This window comes from Berghia stephanieae, chromosome 1, assembly GCF_034508935.2.
Source record: "Berghia stephanieae isolate SIO BIC M18660-M18661 chromosome 1, UCSD_Bste_1.3, whole genome shotgun sequence".
Classification (NCBI taxonomy): Eukaryota; Metazoa; Mollusca; class Gastropoda; order Nudibranchia; family Aeolidiidae; genus Berghia; species Berghia stephanieae.
The window spans coordinates 17306620-17315368 of record NC_088360.1 but is presented as its reverse complement, the minus strand read 5'-3'; the positions used below and the strand labels follow the sequence as shown (position 1 = coordinate 17315368).

The window sequence follows — 8749 nt, the reverse complement described above, 5'->3', positions numbered from 1 at the left end:
TGTGTATCAATGTACGTTTATAGTCGGGTTAATACAGTTCAGTGAGCATTACTCATAAACGCGGATGGCAAAAAACAATAACAAAGACCTGAGTGACGTCATCTTCGAACTATCTATTCTCTATGGTCCCGATAGCTCCGTTGGTACAGCAAGCGCGGCACTCGCTTCACACGCAAAGGGACAGTGATCAATCCCGGGTGCAGTCCATATATTTTCTGGAGCCTACTGGCTCTGAATGACTTTAACGTTTGTAATCTGTGAGAGAGAAATTCGAGAAAGCTAATCACGCAACTAGAGGCCTTAAAACAATAACAAAGAACCATGTAACGTCAGCTTTATTCAATCAATTGACGGCATTTTGTCAAGTGAATAGACACCAGCTCTACCCGCTAATACAATCGTAACCAATAGACTTCAACAGTCGTGACTTCTCTTCCCTCGTAATAACGCATTGTAACTTAGTAACTGGAATAATGGCGGACGCCCTTATGAAATACTTCTCCGATGAGCAAAAACGTGTATTCAGAGGAGAAAAACATTATAAATCTGATCATGTTTTGACTTTCATACATTCTGATCACATGACATGTGAAAAAGTTCTAGCCAGCATGAAGAATAAAAAATCCTGATTTTCTTTGTTTAGAACCAAGCTGTGTCTGGGTGGACGTGACATCAGGCTATTGAATCCTATTATACACAAGACAAAGCCAAGAATGTAAACTTTACGCACAATGACACGCTTGGACTTGGAGACGGCTAGACAGATAAAAACCTTTCAAGTAAACATTCGCCATATCATCTGCGGCAGGGCAGCCATTTTGGATTTTATTAGAACATACATATATTAAAAACGGCCATACAGATTATATTCGAACATTCTATCATAGCAACATTGTTACCACAATAAGAGAGGCCTTTATGTGATAAACTATACCCCCCCCCCCCCTCTCCTCCCCCCTTCTCTCAAAAAACTAAAATAAAACAAGGGCAAAATATATGTAATTTTTTTAGCCCCATCATAGTTTAATATAAGTTGAGATAAGATAAACCTATTATGGATGGGTGCGATTTATATTCAGGTTTTTCCTCCAACCAAGTCATCAATCACATGATTTGTTGCTACCCAAGGATTGGATATTTCTTAGTAAATGTAAACACGCTGCTTTGTTTATGAAAGTTGTAAACATACACATGTGTCAAGCTGATCAAAATGACCAATCGTGATGTTAGATATTTCAAAAACTGTGAACACTTTTCACTGTCGGGCACTTTGAACACATTTTGCAATGTGACCAATGACCTCGAGCACATGTAAAGGTAATATTATAGATCATCCCCATTCAAATAGGAAATTAAGTGTGCGTTGTACACAGCATGGCTCTTAAGAATAGTGCTTCATAGCCATTAGGCCCATGGAGCCGGAGTTCATCCCGGTTTATATAGCGTGAAACTGACAATAGCAGTTTTCTTGCTAGGACGCTTATTCTATCGCAAAGTACTTTCCGCCAGACCTAACAGACCCAGCAACCCAATCATTACTGGGTGGACAAGGGGGTCAGAAAAGTTATTGACCATACCCGGGAGCATAGCTCTTAGTCTCACAAAAATATCACGCATGCAACCATACAAAAAAATATATTATGCAATTAAATGAAAGAAAAGGGACTATATTGTGCAACAACTCCATTAAATTCATCGTTAACAAATACAAAACTAATCTAACAGTCAAGAATCATACAGACGCTCAAGCACTAAATACAGTTTTAAACACACACACACACACACACACACACACACACACACACACAATCACACACATGAAAATTGAAACTGATGTTTCACAGTGACCATTCCATAATGGTGTGACAATTGTATAAACACACAAACAAGAGATAAATACACGCTACCTTACTAGAGAGAGAGATAGAGAGAGAGAGAGAGAGAGAGAGAGAGAGAGAGAGAGAGAGAGAGAGAGAGAGAGAGGTGCGTCTAGTGATAAGTAGAGCAACATGAACTTGAAAAACTAACGAGGCTAAAGTTTGAAGTTAATGTATTTGTAGGCGGAAAACACACACACACACACACACACACACACACACACACAGAGAGAGAGAGAGAGAGAGAGAGAGAGAGAGAGAGAGAGAGAGAGAGAACTTTGTTATTTTGGACCTGCTGAGTTCAAATATACAATTTATTTTAAGATCGGAGTGATATTTTTTATATTGATGGGCTAAACGATTTGCTTTCGGGCTAAAAAGATCAAAGAACACCCCCCCCCCCCCCCCCAAATATTAAACATGTCGAATATTTTGCTGTCTCCTGCCGACATAACATTTATACTGGTCGACTCCCTTTGTAAACATTATACAAAACCCAACAAACTTACCACCCGACATCTAAAATCGTCTGGCTTAGAAGATTTTGAATTTTATAAAAATCTATAAAGTAACTAACACAAACAAAACATTAAAAAGATATATAATAAGGCTAACAAAAAGGAAAGAGGAGGCGAGGAAGAAGACGTGAGAGGAGGGAATGAGTAATAGCCGGTGGGGGTAGCTGGTGGTGGTGGTTTTGGTGATGATGATTATGAGATGATGATGATTATGATGATGAGGATGATGATGATGATGATGATGAAGAAGATGATGATGATAATGATGAGCAGGAGGAGGAGGAGGAAGACGATGATGATGATGATGCGAAGAATGGATAACGACGACGACGACGACGACGATGATGATGATGATGATGATGATGATGATGATAATGATGATGATGTTGATGATGAAGATGGTGATTATCATGAAGTGCTTTACAAAAGTTCCCTCACCAACATCAACAGTATCATGTTGGACGAGACAGCTGTTATAAATATCGAAGTGGTTATTTGTACTACCACTAAGTACAAATAGCGAAAACTACCGCTTTTCACTATTTGTACTCCCAGAACTCTTATGTGTTTAAAGTTGCAAACCACCGCTCCTTTACCTATTTGTAGCTACTCCCAGCACTCTTATGCGTTTAAAGTTGCATTTGTGAGCTTTCAAGGACCAGCCGACCAGCCTCCACTTTTCGCGGTCTTTCTTTGAGAAGTGTGAAGCAAAAAAAAAAAAAAATGGCCCTCTCGGTAAACGAGACATTCTCATCTTTTCTCCAATTTGAAAACATTCGAAAATGAGAATAATGTACTTTTTATTTAAAAGTCAACAAAGAAGGTAAGTAAACTAGATACGACAATTTTTTCCATAATTAAGTGGCAATCTTTCTCGTCATTCTCACTCTAACTCTATCAATAATAGGAATAGGAAAATATGTGACCAAAACACAGCAACCCAATGGATAATCGAGTATAATTCAGAAACGGCCTCAGATACAACTTTGAAAGTTTTACATGTGGTAATTCAACATCTCTGTAATACATTGCAAACAGAAAAAAATTATTTATTGAGAAAGAAAAGTATAGTTTAGAGCTGAAATCAAGGAAAAATAGACCACGACATGCAAAACCTATTGGAATTTTGGAAAAGTCGACAATTAAATATTTATTCACATGAAGATAGACCAACTACACCACTGAATCAGCGTCATTTAGTTATTCACTTTTAACTTTTCAAAATGAAAATAGACCTCATAAAAGCAGAGATATGGATTGATAAATGTTTGAGGTTGTGTATTAGTGTTTTAAATGATCGAAAATAGGTGATTTTAAAAACTTCCCCTCCCCCGTTCCCCGAAATTGGACAGACCTCCGTTAAAGGATGAAAAACGTCAAAATCAACAGTGAAAAATCAATCGGAAAAAAAGGGAGAATTGTAAATTATAAAATGAATGCATGGACATGAAAACGCCAATTAATTGAATAATTTAAAACAAAAATAACTTCCATAAATGGAATATCTTGTAAGATATAAAGATGTAAAGTTTTGATGTGGATTGACGAAGTTATCTCTCAAACGCAGCAGACGACAGGAAGTGAATCAGTATAAGAAAATGGCAGCTTTTGTAAACAATCGAGGCCAATAACTTGTTTTTTGGGGAGCTCTAACTTTTGAGTGCAAACATATTTTGCTCTGAAATTTTCAGAGAAACTACTTTAATATGTATCTCAGAAGGAATTTTTTTATTAAGAAGGACCATCTCTGGTTTAAGAGTTATAAGCGTTTAAACACATATAGGCTACCTACTCTCTTTACGCAAAGATTTCTCAAAATCATGATATAGGAAGGGGAGTGACTATTCTCATCCCCTAGTCTAGGACTAGGATGCTAGTCTTCATAATAGTAGTCCACAATTGTTGTATGTTTAATCCAAAGGTTGTAATGCAGTAATTTGTAAAAAAAAAATCAATCAAATCCAAATTGCAAAACGCCGGCGACGTTTTTTTCCGTAATCCAATCGGCCGGGGGGGGGGGGGGATGAGAATAGAGGCAGCCTATAGGAAGATAATAATATTAGCATCATTGTATGTAGAATTTTATGCCCTTTCCAATGATATATAACACATGCCATTTCATTCAACTGAGAAAGAAGAATGAACATTTTAAAATCACTCCTAAATTTTTTCCCCTCAAAAACGGAAACAGAAATCCTCACCTGTTTTCAACTCGCGAGAGCTACTTCTTGCAAGTGCCTACTAAGAGGGTTGAACTTGAACCTGAACATGCTCCTTCTCTTCTTCTTCTTCTACTTATAACTACAACTAGATACTACTCCTCTCCTGAATGATCGGAACTGTTTAAGAAGCTAAATTACGGGTTCCACCGGCGCAGCTCTCTAGACTTCCAGTCCCACAGTGCCCAGTATGGGCGGGAGACTTTACCCCCGATGTTCCCCGAGTCTCGAGGTAGTTTCACTTTATAATTGTTTTAGCTTTTGAACTGTGGATCTTTTGTCAAACGTTTTATTTTAATTTTTCAAATTTAGTAGCACTTTAAAGGCCTGCGTTAGGTATCGCTCTGCTGTACTTTAACTGTAAGAGCGTAAGAATAAGAACATGGTAAAAGTACCGTAAAAGTATGCTGATGAAAATGATATTGACAATGAAATTATAATAAGAAGAACAATAGAACTTATAAACAAATCAATAAAGAAGCTTTAAAAAATGAAATTAAAAAGAAGTAAGAAAAGACTGCCTCAAGAAGTGAAAAAAATTGTCCCTGTTGTTGAGATGTGAAGTGGACATGTTTTAATAATCGTGTCTGTTTAGAATTAGAAGAAATGAAAGATGCCACTTTTTATTTTAAATGTAGATTGCACATTAGCAGAACACTAAAAAAAAAAAAGTTAAGAAAGAAAATCCAATGTGGCAACTTGGTTGCTAGTGAAAAAAGTAAAATTACTCCGCTCAGCATTGCTGCTGGTGTGATGTCTAGTGTTAGTTAGGTGTCACTATGTTAGAGTGATATCTTGTTACTTCATATTTTCATTTTAAAACCTGTAGAACAACTTGATTGATTTGTAAATTTCCTTATATGACCATTGTTTTAGTTTTCTGCAGCCATTATAATTCAATTTGAAATATTGAAAGGTACTGGAGAGGAGTCTTAGCGGGGGTTTTTTTTTGTCTGTTAGTTTTAGTTATAGGTCATAGTGCAGGTCCAAGTGTTGGAAATGTACAATGTTTTATTTTAAGGTTAGTTGAAGGAATACTTTCCTTAGCTCAAGGAACGTGCAGAAGACCTCCCCTATTTACTACTTACTACTACTACCCAAGTACTAGTGCTAGACTAATTCTTCCGCCACCTCGCTCCTAAACGGACTGACACCACAGGCAACTGATATTATACTCTCTCTCTCTCTCTCTCTCTCTCTCTCTCTCTCTCTCTCTCTCTCTCTCTCTCTCTCTCTCTCTCTCTCTCTCTCTCCTCTCTCTCTCTCTCTTCTCTCTCTCTCTCTCTCTCTCTCTCTCTCTCTCTCTCTCTGAGTGTGTATCTGTCTGTCTATTTCTGCCCATCTCCCCTCTTTTTACTAATTAGTTTGTAGGTGTTTGGCAAATTCTCAAGAACAGCCAAGATATATGCGGCTGTGTGGCACTCACTTCCGGATTGGAAGGTCCTGGGGTCGAGCCTCGCCAAGGACTCACATTCTCTCACTGTACTCATGTGTATGATTTCCTATCCGCTAAGAGCGTTGTCTGTCAGAAGAAACGTTCTACTTGTTACGTGTTGCTGCTAGTCATGGATCCTTTGTAAAGTGCTTTGAGCATGTTTGGTGGATATTGCGGCTTATGAAAGCTCAATTCTTTTTTAATATTTATATATATATAAAAAAGATGCAGGATGATGACGGGCATGCGCTACTTTATGATGTAGTATAAACCATTCCTAATATATGATTTTGCTAAATAGGCCTACACTCAAATTTTACGAGTGTATCTGGTGGCAAATATTAGACACTCGTTGCCACTGTGATTTTGGTGAAACTTGGCTTATACACAGATACATGAATTTTCATAATACGGCTTCAAACAAGCGATCTGAACTTCAATTTATAATGTAGTAATTTTTCTCAAATGACAGCTTGATTGAATGTGACAAGATCCTTTTACTTAATACAATTCAATTTAGTGTGGTCTGTAGTTGTTTGCCTAATATTAGAATGCACAGAATTTGAATTTTTATTGACTTTAAATATTGAAAACAACATGCCTTTGGCTTTCCATTTGTGCCATTCAGCTTTTGACCTAGTCCCTGATTTGAGTACCACGTCACAAATTTAAGTTCTTCGAGAAAACTCTCGACTTACTTTCTTATTCTTCTAACGTACTGAACTGTAACACCTTTGTCTCAGTTGGAGAAAATATTGCAATTTTTAACTTAATATTTAGGTGTTTATGTTATGATCTTTTATATTATTCCGTGTGTAATAGAGTCAGACAGCCGGGTAGCTGATGCCGGCGAGTGTGATAGAGACAACCGGGTAGTTGATGCCGGCGATTGTGGTACTGATGGAGACAACCGAGTAGTTGATGCCGGCGAGTGGTAGTAGTAGTATTGGCAGAGTGTAGAGGCCGTGGGAGTGGATGGATTCGGTCCCGGGGTCGACTTAAGAGTTCCAGACTGTAACTGCGGCGGTGGTGCTCAAGTGAGGAAGAGAGATCGAGACAATGAAGTGACAGTTTAGTACTACTGTTAGTGATAGTAGCATGACTTCATGTGTCAGAAGTAGAAGTAGGGAGTTGATTTCATGAGCGAAGAGCACACACCACAGTCAAGTCCGGAGACACCATAGTCTACCCGAGTCCTAGCCCATCCACTCCAGGGTAGTGGAGGCGATCAAACAACAAAGGCCAGGATGTATAATGATGAAGTCTTTATTCAGGAACAATGGAACAGATCATTCTTTTGTATCGTATTCAATAGGCGTGTAGCAATGAATGGAGCAATGAATGAATGAAACGAATCAATGGCAGAATAATCTCATATTAGTAGTGTTGGGTTATTTGATCGCTTTTACTCGATCGACGACCGAGCGCCAAGCCACGAGTCAGTGCTCGATCTCAATGCCGGAAGAGCGAGTTAGTAAAACGATCACTCGATCGTAAAACGATCAAGCGGGTTGTGAGCTTGAGACGATCTTGACACGTGAGACGAGCTTGAGACGATCAGGATTCGAGCGAGCGGAGTAACGAGTGTTTCGAATCATTTCAAATTCAAACGATCACAGTTTGCCATCCGATACCAATCGCCAATGTTTGCACACGGTAGTCTGTGGTTCTTCCACAGCCCTCACTCCTTGTCAGATGTTAGTGTGTCTGGGTGGCAGTGGCAGGGAAATTCGTATAGGTGTATCACGCGTGTGTGACAAGACTTCATTAAACCTACTAAAGTTTGACTATCACACACACACACACACACATACACACACACACACACACACACACACTAAGGCTATTTCTATGACACACACGCATCCCCCTATCAATGAACACTCCTACAGTAGTGCGGCTATGTGGTCTAGTCATGACGTAACTATAGGTAGTACTCTAGTCGACCATGGCTCTCGTGCATTATAATGGTCTAGTGGTATGACACCCGCTTTGGGATCGGAAAGTCCTGGGTTCGAGCCTCGCGCTCGGTGCATAGTTGAGTCTTTGGACAAGGCTCTTTACTCACATTCTCTCACCGTACTCAGGTGTAAAATGAGTACCTGGCCGTTAACAGCGTTGTCTTTGTCTGAAAAATTGTAATATCGCCTAACAGGCGGCATGTCCCGTCCTACATATTAAATGTTGCTGTTGACCGGGGACCCCTTTACAAAGCGCTTTGATCACATTTAGTGGATATTGTAAAGCTCAATTTTTTAAAGTAAAACATTAGCTTTGAATATGGAATGTTTCAATTTTAGATGCCTGTGTATTCTTTGTTAGTTCCCATCATCATCATCATCATCATCATCATCATCATCATCAGGGGCAGCGGTACGGTCTTTGGTTGGCACCCGAAAGGTACCGAGTTCGATCACCCGCCGCTGAGTGGTCTTGAGCAAGTCACCTTGCCCTAACTAAATTTGCGGCGCTGCACTGCGGCTATCGCTTGGGTTATTCCAGTCTTCCCTTAGAATAGACCCGAAAGACGAATCTCCCCTATGGGATGAATAAAGGGAATTATGTTTAATTTATTTATCATCACCATCATATCAGCGGGATCATCATCATCACCACCACCACCACCACCCTAATAATAATGGATAAAATAAATATCAACACATTTCAATGTAATAATCAATCTAAAATCAATCAGTGCTC

At 39.0% G+C, this 8749-nt stretch overlaps 1 long non-coding RNA gene across 4 annotated transcripts in view; it reads left to right on the top strand.

Annotated features, from left to right (window-relative positions):
• Nucleotides 1–2912: 2912 nt before the first annotated feature.
• Nucleotides 2913–8749, top strand: part of LOC144969263 (uncharacterized) — a 17756-nt gene continuing 11919 nt past the window's right edge. For 2 of the 4 annotated variants that reach the window (XR_013644742.1, XR_013644741.1), the window contains exon 1: nt 4420–4846. This is a non-coding gene — a long non-coding RNA (uncharacterized LOC144969263). Of the gene's footprint in view, nt 3219–4419; nt 5531–8749 lie in introns of those variants that run through there. The other 2 variants (XR_013644744.1, XR_013644743.1) reach the window with 2 other exon arrangements.